The following is a 20351-nucleotide window of genomic DNA, read 5'->3' on the forward strand; positions in this document are numbered from 1 at the left end:
GACGGAGCCGGTTTGACCAAAACGCCCTCAGTGTGCAGATTACGGACACGGAAACGGAGCTGGGGTTGAGAGTTTCACTGTGAGCATGCTCAGTTGGATGTGTGCCAGGCTGAGTGGCTGCTGGGTGAGTGGGGGTGGGGTGGATAGGGGTGATGATGAGGATGATGATGATGGTGGTGTTGGGGAACCTGCAGCGCCATGTTTGACCTTGGGCTGTACAACTGGTTAACACTTGGTGTGTCAAACAGGAGCCCTCGCAGTGTGTGTGTGTGTGTGTGTGTTCGCCTCTAGATGCTGAAGCGCTAACCCCCGCCTTCCTCCTCCGCCTCCTCACATTTCAGCTCTTTTGTTTTGCTTTTGTTTTGCACTGCAGTGGGGCCTCCTCAGAGGCTCAAAAGAAGAAGAAGAAGAAGAAAAGGGGAGAGGTGGTGCTGGTGGGGGTGATGGCGATGGCGGGGGTTCGGTTAGAAAACTTTTTCTCCAAATGCACGCCAACCACCCCCCCCCCCCCCCCTTCCTCTCCCTCATCCAACCCCTTCAGTTCCCTGAGCGCTCCCTCTCCATCCCTGCATCCAAACCCCCACTGCACTCAGCATCTGCTCAGAGGATGAATAAATGAAGCGCTCCCTCTCCCTCTCCACCCCCCTGACTGACAGAGGCCCGTCTTAATTGTGGCTGAAAGCTGGCTTTTCTCCCTGCTAATTAGCAGATTGCGGCGTTAAATGATTCAAAAAGTCGGGGCTTATACGGCCGCTGCCGATCATCACTTATTCACGCGGCGAGCGGCGCTTTGTGCGAACATCGGCGCCCGAGGTAAATTAATTTACTCCAATTAGCAGCCGCTGTCAGCGCACATCACTGTCTCCCGACTTCAGGACACGTCTTTAAAAAGTAATGCTCTTATTTTGTCCTCTGGTTTTGTTACATCTGATGTTCGCTGGAGGGAAACGGGGCAAACATAAAGAGACCGCAGGAAGTCTCACTCACACACACACACAAACACACACTGAGGGAAGAGGGCCAGCCGGGCTGCCAGCAGAGGTGGGTGGAAGAATCTGCTCCTCTGGCTGAGTCTCTGCAGGCATCTCCTGCAGGAGGAGGAGGAAGAGGGGGAAGCTGCGACACACAGCAGAGATCAGCATCAGCATTTCATGAACATCAGACAACCGCTGCACGCTAACCTTTATTGATACTGTAAATAGAGACAGGAAACTCAGGAAGAGAGAATAACAGGGTGATGTTCAGCAGGGATTGGTAAATGTTTGGCCCAGATGTGGCCCACATCTAAAATTTCCTTTGGTCCTGACTGAGAACGACTCATGCCAGGTGTCAGGTGTGCTGTGACATCTGGATCAAAGGTAACCCAGCCAGCACATCCATTAACCAGTGTGGAACTCACGGTGCCATAACTGAGCCATAAGGGAAGAGTTATATGCACCTGTTGCTTTACCTTTGCTGCTGTTGTGGTCATAGCAACAAATTCAAATTGCTCACCAGGCAGCGTCCATTAGCAGCCTGTTGACTGAAGCATGAAGCATTAAGTGTAAAAGAAATAAATTCAGTTCATTAATACATCAAAGCAAACCAAAGCACATGAGAGGTGAGTGACATCTATCACAACAGATTGTGATTGTAGTGTCAAAGCAGTCAAACTAAATACAACTTTATGAGCATCTTTAACACTTTTTTTTAACATTTAACATTAGCATCAGTATTAGCCACGACATCAATGACTTGACATGAAAAGCAACCAGTTTTTTAACCCATATTTTTATTTCATTGCAGTGTTATATCCTTAAGTAGCATTAGCTAACAGCATTGCTAACTACATCAGATGAGTCAGCTACCCATTAAGCTACTGTAGCTAACGGTTTGTGGGTATTAAATGACAGGGTAGCTCATGATCAAACTAAGTATAGCTTAATAAGCTGTTGAAGTTGTTAAAATATAGCAATGTTCTTCGGGGCAAGCAAGGTTGGCAGTGCTTCTTCATTATACTAAAAATCAGCAGCAAAACAAAGTCCAGAGCTTGACAAGATGAGAGGCCGGCAACCTTTTTCTGGTTTATTGCGCATACACGTTGTAGTTAAACCTTGAATCTTTGACAGAAAGGTGATGGGAGATTCACATGCTAGGCAAGCGTACACTGGCTCTGCTTCACTATTCTAAGATCAGTCATGAGCCAAGATTTCTTTGGTGCTACTTTTCGCCAACAGACAAGCTTCTGTGATTTATCATTGTAACAGATATGTTTTCTCTTACTGACTACTTTGGCCAACATTTGTAATGTAGAGGAGGTAGTGTACAGAAGAACTTTTTTCTGCTGAAAAAAACACCACATATGAAAGAAAACAGGTTGGGATATTCAGGAACATGCCAGGAACCACCATGGCTTAAATCTGCCATGAACTGGAAGCTGCTGGAACACCAGCATCACTGTACACATTGAAGCCAGCTTTACATCGCCATGGACTGTGAGGATGTCGACCAAGAAGGAAACCCCTGCTACAAAACTGACACCTTCAAGCTTTACTGGAATGTGTGGCTGCCCACACAAACAAGCCAAATGTCTCCTGGAGAAAAGTTTGATTGTCAGACAGGACAAAGAATGTTTGGCCACAATGACAAGAGGTAAGGTTGGAGGAGTAAAGGTGATTCTTTCAAACCTTAGAACACTGTACTAGCTGTCAAGCATGGTGGTGGTAGCATCATGCTCTCACTGCTTTACTGCCAGTGGTACTGGTACATTACACAAACTGGATGGAACAATGAAGGAGGAGGACTACCTCCAAATTTTTCAACTGATCTGAAATCAACGGCTAGATGGTTGAAATTTAAAGTTGGAACTCCTCTAATGACCCCAAAGCCTCGACCTCAAAACTATTGAAAATTTGTGTAACGAATGATTATTCCAGAATTATTCCAGAACCTTGTTGATGGCAACCAAAAGCGTCTGGTTGAGGGGCAACTTGCAAAGTTGAATTTAACCAAATATTACTGAGCATGTATGTATATATTTGACCCTGTGTGGATTAGAGAAAATTTTACATTCAAATTTATGCACCCAAATCAAGTTATTTAAAGTTATTAAAGATCTCTGCTGTACAATCATTCCACCCTGGAAAAAGAACAGTTAAAATAAATCATTAAAAGCCTAAAATTAGTGGATGGAAACTTCTGACCAAACTGCTTTTTCTGACTTTTAAACGTCCTCGGCACACTTTTCCTCCTTTAGCTCCACGGCATGTTTTTTTTTCTTAGCTCATGTTCCCTTATTTTCGGTGAAGTGCAGCTCTTCACAGCTGAGAGCCGTCGCAGGCTAAATGTACTTCCTCTTCTGCTCGGCTGTATTCCATATGCTTCATCATTAAAAGTGCGGCTGCTGTAAGGAGTCATGTATAAATGTTGAATCGCAGCGGCGTGCGGTGGCACTCCAGAGACGACAGATGTTAGTGCAGAGACAATTAATTAACAAGCGAAGGAAACCCAGAGGGGACGGCGGGGACAGTTTGGACGTCATGGTCACGGAGATCTGGTTCTGATCCTGTTCTGATCGAGTGGATCCGCCTGCAGTATTTTTTCTAACTTCCGGCGCCACCACAACACAGACCAGATAATTTTAGATATCAGTATTTATCAGTTAAGGGTTGAAAAATAAGATTATAACCTCAGACATGTGACATTGGTATTTTGTTAGCAAATGAAAGCTTAAACAAAAAAACTTTGGTTGGATAATAAGACTTTCCACATTTTCAAATGCAATTAAATGATTAAACAGTTATGGATTTTAATCTTAATAATAAATTATAATAAATAAAATAATATCCCTTAATGGGAACCTTAAAGTGAACTCATCATGCTCATTTCAAACTCTAATCTCTAAATAAAACTGAACTGAACTGAGTGTCTTGATACCTGCGCTCTGTTAGAGTAGCTCTGCATTGTCCTTTATATTTAATTATTTCTTTTACTATCTTTTACTTCTCTGCAAAGTTTCATGACATTCAGACTGCAGACAGGTCAAGGAGCCCTGAAAACACTTCTGAGGAACAACTCCAATAAAGCTCGCTTAAAGTTTCAACATTTGCTCCCTGAATGTTCAGTGACCTCCGTCACCTCCCATCCACCTCCCGTCCTCCACCGTCGGACAGATGCGAGCGCTCCTGCAGTGCCGAAGCACGCTGAGCTGAGCGGAGTGTCGGTGATGGCGAGGCACATAATCGGCGTCCTGCATTACATCATAAGTAACCACAGCTGCAGGAAGTTTCAGGTCCTGACAGCAGAGGAGCCATTTATCAGAGACCACCACAGACCATGTGGACGGGATGAAGAAGGTGGCCCCACTGCTGCTCAGCATCACCTATTATTTTAACATCATGTAGCTGCGCACACACACAGACACACAGTTTGTCAGGGCTCATGTTCCTGCAAAGGAAACCACATTTCCCATCAGCCCTTTTGTTCATTACCTGGCGCTTACTGTGAGTGTTTTAACCGTGATTTTGATTAGTCACTTTTTGTGTCATCAACATGAACAGTCACCACATGTGTCACCACACATCAGCAATAGCAGACTGAGCACAGAACCATGTGCTGTATTATTAATGTTTATGTTTATTACACTCACTCAGGTGCCACACACAGACTGTATGTAATAGATGGACCTGATGAGGTCATAAGGTGAGTGTGGTGTAGGCAGGATGTGGCCAAATTTGACATCTGGCCTTTGTCAGGTTTACCTGTGGCTGCGATAAAGCAGCCAGACTCACCACAAGTCAACACCTTAAGAAGGCCAAATTTAGCCCAAAATGCAGGTGTGCGTGACATCAGGCCCATACCCTTTAACCAATAAAGTGTACGCATGCTTGGTTCTGTTCGTACCTGATAGTTAACTGATGATTAACTCATCATCCTATACAGGGAATCCTGAGTGACGTTTAGGTCGTGTGATTACAGTTGAGTTTCTTGAGTAACGCCTTATTTGAGGTGGATTTCTGTGCATAGGTTAGGTGGAGAGATTATAAATGTACCTGCTCTGCTCATTGTTTTTAATCTAGTCCAGCTGAAACTGCAGACAGAATGCAGTTCCATAGACTTTCTTCTGATAGGCTGGCTCACACAACCAGGAGGTTTGTCCAGCAGGTGGGTGGGGCTTCTGTGCCTTAGAGGACTTATAAGCTGTGTCCACACTTGAAATTACATAGTGACCACAGAAAACAAAGAAACTCTTGGCAAAATAACCACTGGAAGTGGGTGGAACGTTTCTCAACATCTAGGCGAGTGATTGGAACGACTACCAACAAGAGTGACGATTAACATTGACTGACTTTGTAGTAAATACATTAAAATAGGCAACCAAAGCTTGGAATATCTGCAAGTGACTAGTCATCAGCTTCAAACCAAACTGCGTACCTGTAACTTTGTTAACTAAAAATGTGAATTATGTTGCAGTTTATTGTATTCAGTGTTTTATTTTCTTTTTTCCATTGCCTAACAGATATCTCACCAATATCACCAAACGACTGACTTTTAGCTCAACAGACTCCAACACAAACTCCAAAAGCACAAAAACGATAAGCAGTCTGTTTATAAGACTTTGGCTTAGCTGCTAGCAAGCAAGCTAAAGTTAGCCAGCTAGCGCTACACTGATTATCAAGCAGTTTCTCTGTGTTAGCAGGTAAGCTAACATAAGATAATATTAGCCAGAAAAAGAACAGTATTATCTCATGAAGCCTGAAGTCGTGAATGGAAAACGCTGAATAATTTATTCTAATTCCTGGGCTTTATCTTGTAATGTTGCTAGCTGTTCAAATTATTTTGTCAGCTAACATTAAAAACTATCACCAGATTGATGCAGCTAGCTGGCTAAATAACGGTAGCGCTACAAAACTGTATCTTAGCCAAAATGCTCATTGGCTGACTATTCAGATTATTTCCATGACACTAGCTTCATTAATATTGACTTTATCCATCAGTAAATCATGTGGGACAAAGCAAAGAAGTCTAACATTTACTTTTGGCAATTTAATGATTCTTTTTTTTATGTGCAACTTAAAATGTGCATGAAGAGGCTCTTTATTCATTGATCAGGTGGGGAAACTTTTGGTTCAGCTGCAGGAAGTGTCACCAGGATTTTTACTGTCCCAGAGAAGCTTTTACAAATCAAAAAATGCCACTAGTTGTGGTGAACTAGTGCAGATGTGTACAGAGGTTGTGTCTTTTTCGCTGTAGTGAGGCTGAGGATCGTCTGCAGCCCACATGCTGCCACTTTCAATGTAACTTGTCGCTCCGAATTATCCTTCACCTCTGTGACATGCCGCAGGTTAACAGTCCAACCGTAAAGTGGCGGCGCTAATGCTCAGCAGCTGGCTCCTTTTCTGTGGTTAAATCAGACTTTACAAGCTGGTAAGTTGAGCTAAGACAAGTGATTAATAAAGACACTGAAACAGAGTCAGAATCAGTGTGTTTGCAGGCCCCTTGGATCTTTTTTCCCAACCCAGAAATAAACATATCACATTTAATCTGTTAAAAAAGTACAAATCTGCATTGTGAGGCACAAACGAGCCGCTTCATTTGAGATTAAATGCGGCAAAATGAAATAAAGACTACATTTAAGCGGTTGTGTTTCCTCCACAGCCAGCTGGTGTCCGTACGGAGGCTTCGACAGCACAGAGAGGATGTGAGAAACGTGGGAAGCAGAGGGAGATCTCCCGGGACTGACAAAACAACTCCCTAACAAAGGAGATATTAACCCGAGGAGGAATCCCAATCCAGGCCGTTTGAAGCTGACAGTTAATGAGAGTCTGCAGAAATCTGTTTACAGCTCAAACTGCAGCCTGGAATTAAATATTGGACTCTGTATGTGTTTGAGTTTAACTCTGACATCTTTATTTTTTTAACTGAAATGATCTAAAGTTGAAGTAAAAAAAGAAAAAAAGATGCTGAAAATGGGGTCTGATAATGGTGATTTAAATTTGTTCCATAGTCAGTAGCTTTGGACAGATTATCGTGACCTTGGGGGCTCGACATAAATTTGTCATGGGAGAAAAAAAGAAGGGATAGCAGATGAGGGGAAGAAAGAAAAGAGAGGATGGGAAATAAGAAATAGGAAAATTCCAGGGGAAAGAAAATCAGGGAAGATGGAATGAAGGAAAAAGAAAGTTAGGAAAGAAACAACACATTGGAAATGATTAAAGGTTGAAGAAAAGAAGAATACAAAGGCAGGAATTTCAGCCCTTTATAAATGATGGCAGCCATAGTTGTCTTATGGATGAATTTGAAGCAGCTTTATCTGAAACGGTTCAGATGTTTAATCTATTGCTTTCTGAACATTGATTTGTTTGTTTTAATGATTGATTTTTTTTCTTTTAAAAGGCAAAAAAACAAAAACTACACTTGGAAATACCAGATACTCAGTTTTAAGTCTTACATGTCACAGTTTTTTACACTTAATTTGTAATCATTTTTTTTAATTCTATAAATTAATTGTAAAAATGTGTGTTCCTCACTCCTCGGTCAATCGCCACCTTACCGTGTCGATGGGTTTATGTGTCCCAATCATCCTGGAGGCTAAATTTTCCCCCGACTGAAGACTACATCACTCTTTGAAAAAACTGAAACCCAAACAGCCGTTAGTGATATTTCAGATGTGACAGCAGGAATTTTAAAGCCTCCTGAGGGACAAAAAAATTGAATTATAAAGCATTCAAATTATTGTCTTTCTTACAAACAGACTTACCAAAAGTTGAATCAAGTTAAACAACATCTTAAGCCTGGATTCTTTGTAATGACCAGCAGAGGGCGACACATTTGGTTGTAAAAATAAGTCTGGGTGTATAGAAATCTGTATGCAAATGGACATCTACCTCTCTTTATTCATGAGCTCAGGATTCACTGTCTTGATGAATTTATGAGCTCAGGGACTAGTTCCAAATCTTCTTTAATACAGTGTGACGTTCACTTTGGTTACATTAGTGTTAAAAAGGACAATAAAACAGGGGATGATTTAAGGTGATGCTAACCTTTGACCCAGATCTATCACTTGCTTATGACATCAGGTTTCAGAACACCAAGACAATAACTGTCAAAATGTTAAGTTCAACTTAAAAAAATCTCTAAATAAAATGTTACTTTGTGCACCAATGTGGCGATATCCATGTTTTTTATCTAGCTGCTCACCAGGCTCATTCTACGTATAAATATGATTGTTTCCAGTGTAAAAGAAATGTTCAAAGCAAAACCTGCAAGTTTTTTTGTTTGTTTTGTTTACAAATCCACAGGATGAAAAAAGACAAATTTTAACAGACAGAAATTTTTGTTATTAACTCTTTTTATTATTTTTACTTGACCCGGGCTGTTTTCCCATCCCTTCCTCGACCCTGGATGTTTTTATCCTCGCTGTATGCATTCATGTCATAACTAATAAAACAGTCTATCAGACTCTGGAAGGTGACAGAGGCAAACAGGCGGTTTGTTTGGCAGCAGGCTCGACTCCCGGCTGAATATTCATCAGCACCACCTGCCCTCCTGCACGGCGTTTAACAGCAGCTTCAAAGCCACGGCCACAGTGTACGTTGGCTTCTTGTTCAGAGGACTTTATCCCTGCTTCGTCGGCCCTCACAGCGACCTCCGGCGGCCTGAACAGCTTTGAAGGCCTTCTCCACGATGATGCAGTCGTCCTTCGCTTGCTGTCTGCAGCTCCTCTAAACGAGGTCCTCTTCCATCCAGAGAGCCATCTATCAGGATGAAACAAATGAGTCATTACGGCAGCTTTCAGAGCGTCCCGGCAAGGCTAATTCTGCTCTCCTCCTGAAACGTGTGGGAGTTTTTAATATTGTGGAGAGGAGAAGAAGGTGTCATCCTGGGACCAGTTTGGCTTTTCATCAATCTGCCATTTCCTTTTCTTTCCTTTTTGGGGGGGTTGTTATTTTTCTCCCTCTCGCCTACACTGAGTGAGAAACAGCGATACAAAGACCCAGAACAAAGCTTTTTTTTTATTGTACTCCACTTAAAAAATCAGCTCTTGTTGTGCTGAAATCTCACAGGAAACTTGGACTTGAGAGAGGTGGATGTTTTTCCAATAAAAGCTCTGGGAATATTATGAAATCTCTTTGTTATGCACGTCAAAGTTTTGCTCGTTTTTCAAAGTTAGAGCTTATTTTGTAAAAGAAAAGGTTCTCATCAGCTGGTAACTTAAAAGAAACCAGATCTTGCTCCTTTAACAACAAAGTGATATACGCTCAGTAAAGCAGGCAGACATGAAATTAAACCATTAGCTGCAAATGTAAATCATCAGTTTGTGAGCTAAAATAGCAGAAAACATTCCTGTGTTAATGCTACAAACAGACAAACTGAAAAATGTGTCGACATACTCAACATATGCAAAATACATGTGCAGTTCACATTAGCTAATAACGCTGGCTGTTTAACCTTTTAGCAAATGTTAGTGAAAGTTTATGAGGTGAAATAGTCATAAATCATCTTAAAAATAGTAGTTAGAAAAACCTCAATAATAACAGAGTTTAGCTGGTTAAACAGTTTATCGAACACAGCTTTGGTTTATATTGGCTAAGTGGTTAGTTTTGGTTCATGTTAGCTAATAGTTTGGAGGGATGTTAAGTAAAAGCCTAGTTTTGATTTTTGTCAGCTAACTTCTTCACTTTTGTTTAGGTTACCTTAAAGAACATAATCATTCCATTTCAGTTTACATTAGCTAACAGCAGTGGAAGCAAGTTGTAGTTTACAGAAGTTGTAGTTTCCCACAGTTTTATTGTATAATATCAATAAGGGCTAGTCTACATTAGCTAATGTTTTAGTTTTTGTTAATTCTCAGTTTTGGTATATTCTAGAAAACAAATAATTTGTAGTTTACTTTAGCTAACCCTTTCTTTTTTTTTTTAGTTTTCTTAGCTAACCATTCATTTTTGTTTACGATTAGCATAAAGCTTAGATTTGGTTTTTGTTGGTTAACTAGTCAGTTTTAATTTATGTTAGCTAACTTCTTATAACTTTCATATAACCTAAAAGCTCAGTTTTTGTTTACATTAGCTAACTGCTAAGTTGAGGTTTATGTAAACAAGCTTTCTACTTTTCGTCTGTGTTAGCTAAAAGTTCAGATTTAGTTTATGTTGTTTTTTGTTTGGTAAACGCTTAGTTAATGTTTTTGTTAGTTAACTAGTTATTTTTGATTTATATTAGCTAAGTGGTTTAGTAGAGGAGATTTTACACTTGTAATTTTCAGTCAGATCAGAAAGGTCTGACCTGAACTTGTTAAAGGTCTCATGTTAATCTCAACTGAAACACAGTCCACATGTCAGCTCCTCCATCTTCATTACCATAATGCCTCAGTTATCACTGTGGACTAACTAATATTTATCAGTTTGCTTTGTATTTAAAAATGCATGAATTAAAACAAATGTTTGTAGCGTGATAGGCCGAGTGTCCATGTTTAAGAAAACATGTCGACACAACTGGAGAACATCAGTAACACGAGGAGGAGGAGGAGACGCTTCACTTCACCTTCCTCTGTTTCCTCTCACCGAGAGAAGGATTATAGAGTCTTATAAAGAATGACTTCCATCTGGACAGAGATGTGTGTGTGTGTGTGTGTGTGTGTGTGTGTGTGTGTGTGTGTGTGTGTTTGGGGATTTCTTTCCCTCTAAAACATCTGGAGAAACAATCTGCTGTAAATAAGCAGCACCGATTCGCTGCCACCCGATAAATAAAAAGAGAAGAAGAAGAGGCAGCAGCCAGTTTGTGCTGAATCTACAAACACACACACACACACACACACACACACGCATACATTGTTTTCCTCATGTGCTGACAGACATGATGGATACAGACCAACACACACACACATGCAGCGCTGCTGTAAGTCATGTAGTGTGTGTGCAGGCAGCAGTTTATCCACACACAAACACATTTCTGCTTCAGTGTTTTTCAGACGTTTCTCTGTACGAACACGACATCATGTTCGTGTCTGTGTGCGTGAAGCTGAATTAAATTCGCTGATCTGGATCCATTTCACACTGAAGCGGTGTTTGAGAGGGATGCAGGGCAAAACACCAGCAGAAACATGGAGCTGTGTCTGCTTTCAGTCAAACATGTAGTATTTTGTCCCAGCTGTATATGAGTGCTGATCACATTAGATTAAAAAAATCTGATTGAGGAACGTTTCTTAATATTTTGATTTCAGAATATTCTGGTTAACATAGTGGTCTGTGTAAATTATAAGCTTTGTATAAAAGATGGAGGTATCCACCATCATGTTCCTTGTAGATTTGTGAAGCCCAGTTTTGAACCCTCCACCTTTAAGGCTGCTGTAATCTTGGTTTTCAGGAGCAGGAAGACAGTTTGATTAGCAAGCTCCATCCGTAAACATGCTAATTAATGCAAAGTAACATCCAAAAATGGTGCTCAGACTTCTTGGGCTTTGTGTTAGTACGATTAAAAGGACAATAGCCATATTATTGGTCAGATAACTGCATTAAAAATGCGCCAACAGCACAAACACAGTCCAGAGGTCCAGTTCAGGGACTCCAGTGATGTGAGGGGAAGCCTAGCAGACAGCTAGCAGCTACAGTCAGTCAAAGAGGCCACACCCCTAATAAGGCAAACTTTAAGCCTTAATAAATTCAAACAGTTGAGTTATAAACACGTTTTCCACCTGTACAGGTGTTATGAAGGGGGAAGTTATCTACAGAGACCGAAATCAGGCTGTAAACGTGTATTTCTAATGTGACATTTTAACATGGGAATCTATGGGGACTGAATCACTGCTGGCGCCTCTTCTGGACATTAGAGGAACTGCAGCTTTTGGACCTGGATGTAAACTGCTTGTTTTCCACCATTAGCACATTTGGAGCACAAATTTAAATTCTTTATTGCAAATAAAGAAGTAAAAGCTCCTGTGCTGTCATGTTTTAAATTCTGGTGACTTATTTTTGTTGTACTTTTTGGGACTTTTTTGGAACCTTTTTTATATTGTATTGTTCTCAGGTCTTCCTTTATTAAAACATATGTGCATTTCATGCAGGTTTTGTGTAGTCGTTGCAATTTGAGGCTTTTTTGTTTTTTATTGCAGATCTTTTTCTATTCATGTATCTCTTTTGTCCAAATGTAGAAAACTAACCTTGTGGTTATTAAAGTTATGCAGAAACTTTGAATATTACTTTATTTTTTTTGTCTCACACGAACTCGCCTTCTTTCTAAAAAGGTGATGGAGTTAGTATTTGGAAACGGTTCCAATGAGAACTGCTCAGTTCATGATGTGAGGCTGGACATCACACTTGCACATGTATGTAACCACGCGTGTTCACGTCCACACGCAGTCTCTTAATTCGCTCCAACAGCCAGCGTGCACATTTGTGTTTCTGATTCACTGATAATCTTCAGTGTTTTTTTAAAGAGGCTGAATTAACAACACACACACATCCATCCTCCCCCCCTCGGGCCTTTCTTGGCGCGCTTTCCCATAATTCCTCTTGTCCACACCACAAAGCGCCGTCCCTCAGCAGCCTGCAGTCCATCAGAGAGAAGAGCGCCGAGCCGCCGCCGCCGCCATTATGGTGAATGGTGGTTTTCTCGCGGGACGCTGAGCCGGTGCTCTGAACCCGAAAACACGGAGCTGCTTGTGTTGTTGTTGTTGTTGCGTTTGCTTTCCTGCGTTCAGATCGACGATGCGCTGCACACACAGCGTGTTGGCTGCTTAGTTTGGCAGAGACGCAGGTTGTTAATTATGTTTTCCATGCCAAGCATACAATCACACGTTAATTGGAGTTGGAGCAGAGGATTGTGGGAGTGAAGTGAATGATAATGACTGCGTGGTCATCTGCATCATCATCATCATCATCATCATCGGTATGATCAGCACCCGAAAGAGCTGCTGCTGAACACTGAGAGAGGAAAGAACAACCAGACTCAGTCGCTTTGTACAAGACCCTCAACATACAACATACTCACACTGCACTAAACACACAACACGCTGAATCTACAATACACAACATAAAACACACTGAGGGCCAGCTTTGGGCCACATCTGTGTGATGCCACCATCGTGAAAATGTGCCGATTAGAGCAGAAAGTTCTGCTAACCGTGAGCTCATTTATACACAAAGTATAGTAGTATCACTGAGGACCTGAACTACGCGGCGCTCGGCTCTAAACGTGCAGAGTGAGGACTGACTGAACAGCTACAGGACAAAGTTTTGGCATCACACTCACAGCTTTGAGCCATCCACCCGTGCCAATTACGCAACCAAACTAATAACATCTCCCCCGTCGTTCCAAATACATCAGCACCCCAGCCACATCGGGTACAAAGCAAGGCAAGCTTTCTGTCTATAATAAATTGAGCACAATTTGCAGTAAATTTAATGCTGCAAAACTCATAAATTCATGTCTCTGTGATTCTTTTAAAGAGGCTTCTCCAAAATATCGCACACTGAAAGGGAAACTTGTACAAATACATACGTTGTAAATAAGGGCTAGCCAGAGAAATACTCATGTCCACTCTTTTCAGCTGTAAAGTTGACAAAGTAAATCCCAACAGTAGCTGGGTTAGTACACACTATTAGTAAATATGTCACAATACATCTGTAACTCTGTTTCTGCTCTTTAGCGTCTCTTAGCTTAGAAAACTATTTTTTCCGATCTTCCCAGTGGGCCCTGAATGCAGCAGCAGGTCTTCCTCCCATCATCACCTCGGTGTGGCGGCTGCATCAAGAGTCACTGGGCTCTGTGGCGGCGGCTGCGGTGAGGTGTGTGGCGGCAGATGGCCGACGGCCCCACGGGGAACCAAACGGCCACTTCCACTGCCAACCCCCGCTGAGAGGTGAGGGGTTTCCGGCACTGAGCAACAGGGGCGAGAATGAGGGTGAGCCCGGCCTCGCCTCGACATCCGTCAGGGCTCGCCGTTAATGAGGAGACGAGGACGAGTGAGGGAGTGAGGTGAGGCACAAGGGGGCGACGAGGGGGAGCAAGGTGAGAGATAATAGTGATGGTGATAAATAAGAAAACAACAGGAGGCAGAGAGAAGGGATGATGCAGCAAGACGAGCGAGAGAAGAAAGTAAGAAGAAGAGAGAGACTGAAGCACGCAGACCTCCACCAGGCTGCACAATCCTCCCAACATGTATTTAATAAAAAACAATAAAACCTTCACATTTTTATGATCTGTATTTCTCACCAAACCCCCAGGAACATTTTTATTTTCTCCTCCTGGACATCTCTCCTGCTTTGTTTTGTTCAGTTTGTTTGCATGTGCACCCAAACTTCCTCATTAAACACCACCTGTACACGAACAATTATAAGAGAGTGCTAGTGCTTAATTATCATACTCTCACCTTCCTTTTCATTTATTGGGATTTCTCGTCTGTGGATTTTATTGCCCCCAAAGTTCTGCTAATCTGCCCATAAAAAACCAAAACCTAACGAATTCTCATCCCATAATGCCGTTTTGTCAGATGCTGCCTGCATCTCTGCATTAAACACAAGGTGTCTTTGCTGTATCTGTGGGAGTATCATGCTCTTGTCCAACATAATCAGTGCTAGTAGGTTAAAGGGGTGGTGGAACTTACCGATTTATTGCGGTTTCCATGGGCTTTGGACCTTCGTGTTTTTACTTTGTTTGGCTTCATTACCCCTAATTTAGCCATTTAGGGGTTTTTTTCCTAGCTAGGTTTTCACACTAAAAAAACCTACAAAATCAGGTTAAGGAATTAGAAATTACTTGGTTATTTTTACACACCGAAATCAAATATTGGTTATGTTTTGGCTCCACATAGTACACAGTTGGGTTTTATCACAAAAAACTGCTCAGATTTAGGTACTAAAAACTAGCGTTCTTTTGGTTGAGACTATCAATGCTACTCGATTAGCTGTAGGCACGGAGAGCCACTGTTAGGTTTAGGTGCTAAAAACAAATTGGTTAATTTTAGGCACTAAAAAATACTTAATTAGGTTTTGGTGCTAAAAACCTGCAAGTTAGGTTTGTGTTCTAAAAACTACTCAAAAGGTTTACACGGTAAAACTTACTTGGTTAGCTTTACAGGCTAAAAACAGCTACTACCTTGTTAACTTGATGTACTGATATCTAGCCAACTTTGTTACTACTCAGTTAGCTTTAGGTGCTTAAAACTTCTCCATTAAGTTTACATATTACAAGAAAGGCTCAGAAAGGCTTATGCGCTAAAAACTACTTGGGGAGATTTACATGCTACAAGATGTTTAGGTACTAAAAATTTCTGTACTAGGTTTAAAGTTAACTGTAGTTGTCATGTATTACTTTAAAAGTTTTGGGTACTAAAAACTACTTGTGGAAATTTACATGCAACGATCTACGAGTTAGCTTTAGTTGATATAAACTACTTGGAAAAGTTTTGGTGTTTAAAATCTACTCAGTTAGCTTTGGGCGCTAAAAACGTATCAGTAAGGGTTATGTTAAGATTATGTTCTAAAAGCTAAAGCTAACAACAAAAGCTAATAACAGAATTAGATGTTATAAACTATTCTGAAAGTTTTAGGCAATAAAAACTACTTAATTAGGTTTACGCCCTAAAAACCACTCATGTTTAGGTGCTAAATCTACTCGGTTTGCTTTAGGTGCTAAAGATTCATGTCACATTAGTCAAAGTAATAAATTTGGAATTGCGAAAAACACAAAACAGGATTTGTTTTTGTTTCTTAGCAAGGTAGAGGCATTCATGGATCACTAACAATACAACATACTTATAAAACCCACAGCTGCACAGCTGTGGTACATTTGTGGATAGAAACTGCTCAGTGTATGACTTATTTCATGGATTTCAAACTCATTTTAAATTGAAGCCAACAGATGTTTCTATAGCAGATGGTGGAAAAATGGGAACTTTTCTGTCATTTCATTGTTGACCATTACTTAATTACTTTGGTGTAGTTTGGGGGTATTTAGTAATTGACAAATACACAACAGAGTCAGCGCAGATTAAACGTTTGATTACTGTTTATGTTCACTGCCACTATCTTGGATTTTTAATTTGGGATTGGTAGGGCTGTTTCGACTTTCCGAGTTGGAAATCCAAAGGGTTGTTCCTGATTAAAATTCTGACTGGGAACTCAGAAATTCCAAGTATGAAGTGCCAACATTTAATTTGAGTGTGAACATGTTTCCAAACAAATCATTACCAACTTTTCCTCATCTGGTCACAGTTAGGTTTCCTCCCATTGGTGGTTCTGAGAGATGACAGCAGATGAAAGATGGAGGGTTTTTTGGGGGGTTTTTTTTAGAAGCCCAAGATGGAGAGGCAGAAAGAAAGAGTGAGACGGTGATTAAAACCAGAGACAGAGAAATGAAGAGAAAAGAATAAAAAGAAGCTCAGAGTTCCTCTGGGTTCAACATTGAGCTCCTCAAACTTCTGCAATTTTAAACTGAGAGAAGAAAAGACAGAAAAAACTGCCTGTGATCAGGAATTAGCCTCCTCCATCCCTCCAGGATCTCCGCTCCATCATCCTTTCTCCCATCATGCCTCACCTGACAGAACATTACAGATGCATTATGGGGTCTGAGGGAGGAGGGCGAGGGGACGCAGAGCTTCATGAATATTTGATAAAACATGAGACGACCAAACAGAGGTCGTCAGGAGAGGAGGAGGGTCATCAATATTACATCAGAGCGCCACATGGACTGCCTCGCTTCACTCTTTTATTTCTGCTCTTTGTTTCAGGGAAATTTGGGAAAGTTTGAAGAGAAGAAAGAGTTTATCCTCAGTACACCTCTCCGCTGCTGGAAAAAGAAAAAAAAGAAAAAACTTTCCTCTGCAGGACCTCAGACTCCAGTACTTTCTAAGTTTTCCTGCATGGCTGTTTTTGCATGCAGGGTTTTGTGTTGTAGCTCCAAAAGTCATAAAATTAGAGTCAATTGTTTACTATAGTTTATAAGTTATCCTTTATTTTATCTGTCATTGTTTTTAATTGTCCATGATGGTGGATTTTTTTTCTCTGTAAATGCAGATGGACTCAGCAGACAACACTGAAGTTATGAGCTGCAGTGATAATCAACAAGCAGAAGATGAGGGATGAAGACTGTAGGGTTCAGATTTGTCACATAATTAAAGCTAACTAAGAATTAAAAACTGGGTTTCACTCATACAACCATGAAAGGGAATGTTTAGAAGACCTGCTATGAAGTATGAGATGGAAGTGGAAGAGCTGAAAATGTTTAGATGATCACTGGGAGAGAGCAGGATGGACGGGATCAGGAACACATCCATCAGAGATATCTCAGAGTCAGAGAAGCTGAGATGGTTTGGATATGTGCAGGAGGAAGAGTGGATATACCGGAGCTGCCAGGCAGGAGGAGAGGAGGAAGACCTTAGAGGAGGTTTGTGGATGTAGTGAAGGAGGTGTGACAGAGGAGGATGCTGGGATAAGAGGAGATGGCAGAAGATGAAGGGACCAGCTGAAAGAAGAAGAAAGACTTCCTGTTTGACGTGTAGAAGCTCAGCTCCTTAACTTTTAATCCTCCAGGTTAGAGTAAAAGTTCTATTCTGTATGAAAAAATATTAAATTTTTAAATCTGTGTGTTTTTATGTGCACTCTTTTCCCCTGATAAAGAAACCAATGGGCAACGTCAGCTGACTGCACTGTTGTTACAGTTCATTTTTTACCTGCTTGCAGTGTTTTTACCTTATTAAAAAGGTAAAAATCCACGACAGACTGACTATAAAAGTTGGACAGAGTACTGTGCTGTCAGCTTTGTGTTTGTAAACAGGATGTGATGAACGAGGGTGACTCTGACTGAAAAACTGAGCATGGCAGTGACCTTTTAGTGACACTGTAGCTCGTCCCCGGCTTTATTGTCTTTTTTTACTCTAGTCATGTCAAAATGTACAAAATGAAAACTATTTTGTATTTAATAAGAGTTAAAAACAGCAACTGAGACCATAAAGTCAGCACTAAAACATTCACTGAAGTCATTAATCAAGGGAGCAGTAGGGTCATTTTCTCATAGACTTTTATAGAATCAGACTTCTTTGATCAGCGGATGAGTCGCCCCCTGCTGGTCATTAAAAAAAGGACATTTTATTAATCTTGTGCTCGTTTTGTTGATTTTGTTTCGCTTTGACTTGTTCTCCAGGCTTCAAAATCAGCTGTAGTCTGAAGTATGTTTATACCTGTATTTTTCTTTGTAAATATTATGAGTGTAAGACACTGATCTGAGAGCAGGTGGCATTTTTTGATGCCTCTCATTATAAAATTATTAATAACCTTCCTGTCAGGTCAGCGCTGGCTCACCCCTGAGACTCGCTGTAATTACAGTCGTCTTTGTGTTCGGAGCGTCTGTGGTCCTGCGGGACGAGCGGTGACGTCGGCGGATCTGCCGCCGTCCCGCAGAGTGTCACACTGCAAAAGGGATGATGCTGAGCTCGTTTCACGGTGGCTCAAAGTGATGAAGACGTGACTTTGATCGCAGCCCTGCTGATGAAGATCAGACTAAATAATCGGGTTGTCGAACACGGAGGAAACATGAAGCCGTGAAGGAGATTGGAGAACACAACTCTGAACCACAAAAGCAACATAAAACTCACATCATTCATGAGGTGCAGCGACCTTTGACCTCCACCTGAGTGCAGCGTCTTTAACTTTTTGAGTACAAGATGTAAATCATTTCATCTTCCTGATGCATTCAACTGTTTATTTTTTAAGACTTTAAAAAATTAGTTATTAGTTGAGTTTGTTATAAGAAGCTCTAGACAAACACTTTAAATCCAGAAAGTCCACCTTAATCCGTGTTAAGGTGGACTGATTGTTAAAAGATGCAACTTTTTTATGATGCCAGTTTTCATAGGGCTCATTCATTCTGTTATCTGGTATTAAAATTAAACAAACTACACTCATCAAACAGAGGGATAAGGAAACAGCTCCATCAGTCCGTTGTGACCTCCTGCAGGGCCGCAGACCTCAGGTTGGACCCCTTTGCTGGGCTCTCTGAGGCCTGATGGGTCCCAGAGGATGGATTCAGTGTAATAGTCCTCCTGAATGTAGCACGGTTATTTAAATTGCTAATTATGAACAAATAAATAAAACATGACCTTAGCGTGTTTTTATGTCGCACTGTAAAAACTTTGGGCGACAGTAAATCTGTTCGCTGATGACTCGCCTGTTGTCGGGTAGAAGCTGCTGCTGCTGCTGCTGGGTAAATGTCACTGTGTTTAAACAGCAGAGAATCCAGTTACATGTGTATTTAATTCTGCTTTTATGTTTTGATGAAATATCATTTTTGTCATATTACACTTTACACATCAGCACTGTTGTTCAGTATAGCGCCTCAATGCTTAATAGCTGACATTTCAATGATGATTTTCAGTTCTTTCTTTCTCTTAAATCAGGTTTTGGTTCATTATCTATATGAAAAATGCTGTTTTAGCTCCTCCCTCCTCTCAATCAACTTCCTTCTGATTGGTTGTCCTTCTGAAACAGAAGGTTTAAACACCAGGTGGGTGGGGCTTCTGTGCCTAACATCACTAATGCCATCATACAGATCCAGCAGTTGAAAGCTCAGCCTTCAGATTTCACTGTTTCACTGTTTGTTTATGTTATTTTTTTTTCAATCTTGGCTCTGTGTGATGTCATAGAGGGATTGCTTACTAAATATGATAATCTCAATATGGGGCTCGAACCGAGCCCCGTTCTGACTCCATTAGCTGCTTGTGAACAGTTTCTTTAGTGGTTTTGCTGAGCACAGTGGGATTGGAGATTCTTCTGCAGCAGCTAATAAGAGACTGCTCTAAGAGGGCCTCCTTCAACGGTGGTTTATAGCTAGCAGATTAAAGTGAGGTATGACATTTAACAGAGTGTGGAGAGGCAGTTACAATCGTTAAAATCTTCCTAGATTAACAGTTAGAAGTGCTTTTAAACAAAAGGATGCAAAGGTGGGGTCAAGGGAGGTGTAGGAGGAGCATGACTTTGCCTTGATAGTCATATTTTTGTTGCAAAATCATTGCACCTGCCAAGTTGAAGTAAAATCACCTGGTCCTGCATTTACAAACTTTCAGAGAACTTGTAGCTTACCCTGAAAAATATCAGCAAGCATTCACAGCTCAAAGCTCCGTCCACATGGGAAGCATTCAGCAGACATGTCAGTGACTCTCTGTGGTCTCGCTGCTGGCTGCTTCCTGTGTGGATGACCCTTCAAAGTGGTTTAAAAAGGACTAGAATCCGGTGTGGTCGAACCTGTCGATGAGTATGATGTGACATCATAATCCCCGACTAACCTCTGCAGTGTGCGTGCACCGGAGACCTGCATGCACAATCCGACTCCTTTCTACATTAATGGAATCAATGAAAACAGAAAACTGCACATGTAGTTACTGC

The 20351-nt window shown here is 41.2% G+C and overlaps 1 long non-coding RNA gene across 1 annotated transcript; it reads left to right on the forward strand.

The window, feature by feature from the left end:
- Nucleotides 1-16631: 16631 nt before the first annotated feature.
- Nucleotides 16632-17556, forward strand: LOC109203203 (uncharacterized). The gene is made up of 2 exons (XR_002063132.2): nt 16632-16813; nt 16989-17556. It is a non-coding gene; the product is annotated as an uncharacterized LOC109203203 (long non-coding RNA).
- The last annotated feature ends 2795 nt before the right edge of the window (nt 17557-20351 follow it).

This window comes from Oreochromis niloticus, linkage group LG2 (genome assembly GCF_001858045.2).
Source record: "Oreochromis niloticus isolate F11D_XX linkage group LG2, O_niloticus_UMD_NMBU, whole genome shotgun sequence".
NCBI classification, from domain to species: domain Eukaryota; kingdom Metazoa; phylum Chordata; class Actinopteri; order Cichliformes; family Cichlidae; genus Oreochromis; species Oreochromis niloticus.